The following is a 2117-nucleotide window of genomic DNA, read 5'->3' on the forward strand; positions in this document are numbered from 1 at the left end:
CCCGTCCGGAGACGTGTCATGCAGGCAGGTGAGAAGGTGGAGGAACAGCATGGCAAGGCTTGTCGGGCTACTCCACGACGTGACACTAAGCGGTGCATTTAATGCACCTTGTCCTGTCTGCAGAGTTAGGTATGATAGCACTGTTCGCTATCTAATCAGTACGTCATCACCGATTTGCCATTGTGGTGACCCCTTGACCTATAAAAGGAGAGCTGTGGCTACCTTAGAATGGATTCAGACCTTTGTACACTCATACGCGTGTAGCTGCTCCCGTCCCGAGGCAACCTTGCCGGGCAAGAGCGCTGCATCTCCACGACAGTCCCCTCATCAATCCACCAAAGCAGGAGTAGGGTTTTACACCTTGCGGCGGCCCAAACCTGGGTAAAAACTGCTCATGTGATCGTTGCCGTACTGTTCTATGCTCTCCGCTATTTGTGAAATGTGCTCTTCCCCCTGCCGAACCACAAGGGGTCGATGGCCCCATAGGTGGCCGTGTTTTCCACGACAGCACCGGAGGTGGGCTAGGCTGCCCACCACCCACCCGGGTGTACCTGGGGGGCCTAGCGCGCCCTGGTGTCTTGTGCGCACCTGGCAACCCCCCTCTGGTATTTGTTTTCTCCAATATTTATTATATACTAGCAAAAATTCCCGTGCGTTGCAACGGGTGAAAACAATCTAATATGTGCTCACTAATGTGAAAATAGTTTGCAAAATAATCTAATTTTATACAGCAAAAACAATTTTCTTAATTGGTTGAGCACAGATGCCAAGTGTAAAAAATCATTTCACAGAATAACCAATTGATCAGTTGGTATCCTTATTGTTACAGATCATTACAGCAATACCTTTCGTCACCATTTAGAAACAAAGACCAAAACAGATTCTCCAATGACAGAAAAACTTCTTAAATGTTGCTATTTATAAAGAATGGAAGTTGGTTATGTACTGATGAAGTGGTAGCATGTTATACCTCCACCGCAATTTTTTTTGCCTTCAATATGTCCGCAGAATGTAATCCGACATTGTATCCCCTAAATCTGAAGGATTGTCACTGTATTAGTAATCTGCAAGAGCACAGCTCGCCAGATTCATCAATTGAAGGGTTATCCAACAATAAAATCCTGTTATCACAAAAGAACACAAGGTACATAATAGAGTGGAGCACCCATTTATTAAAATAAAACCATGCCAAACTTTAATAAAGTGTACAAATGTGGCCATGTCTTTGAGAGCAACTTTGATGAAAATCAGGGGCTCGACTGGTCTTAACGAAGACAATAACATCACTCAGACCAAGATACTAACAGACCTAAAACTATCATCTAGAAAACTGTTTTTTGAGAACCTTCGACAGTGGGGGAACCCCACCACTGACCTTTGTATTAGATCAGAGCGTCAAAGATACAGTACAATATTTACATAGAGAAGTTAGTAGGGGAGGGGGAGGAGAGGTCAAAGTACAAACCAAAAGAGGGTCTAGCAGCTCTCTCTTTCCATATACTCCATGCTGCCACCACAAACACTTCCATGAACATATGTCCAGTCCAGTTTCTTTTTGCTGCGTGCAACAATTCCAATCTGTTATTCAGATCAAGCCATCTAACACAAAGTTTCTCCCAACATGACTTACTGAACGGGCGTTTGAAAAATAGATGTCCGAGGCAAGACCAAGCAGCATCATAAGACTGGTATCCTGCAATATTAAGGCAACATTTGTCCATTTGAAGGAAAAAATGGATGCTGATTGCAAATGGATATATGGGTAAAATACAACAACAACAACAATAGCAGTAGTGAAGCTTTACCTTTTGATCAACTATGGACAAGCACAAATAGACCTTACTGATAATTTGAAATATAGTAATGAACAAACGTGGGCAGTTTCAGCACAGGATGTGATCTAGCCCAGGATGATTCGCCAACATGAAACCACTAACGAATTTCAAATTTCATTCTATCATGCTAACGCTTTGACCGGAGATGACATTATAATAGAGGAAATCATGAACGGTGCTTAGGGGTGGTGGTGGCTATGGAAGGTTGGAATAGCTCAGAGCTGGGTGATTGGTCAATGAAGAGTTGACTACCTGAACCTGTATACACCTAAAATACATCTG

General features: G+C 43.3%; 1 non-coding gene across 1 annotated transcript; it reads right to left on the reverse strand.

Moving 5' to 3' along the window:
- Positions 1-754: 754 nt before the first annotated feature.
- On the reverse strand, positions 755-843 carry LOC125549646. The gene has a single exon (XR_007301421.1). It is a non-coding gene; the product is annotated as a small nucleolar RNA R24 (small nucleolar RNA).
- Positions 844-2117: the final 1274 nt, after the last annotated feature.

Source organism: Triticum urartu, chromosome 3 (genome assembly GCF_003073215.2).
Source record: "Triticum urartu cultivar G1812 chromosome 3, Tu2.1, whole genome shotgun sequence".
In the NCBI taxonomy this organism is placed as follows: Eukaryota; Viridiplantae; Streptophyta; class Magnoliopsida; order Poales; family Poaceae; genus Triticum; species Triticum urartu.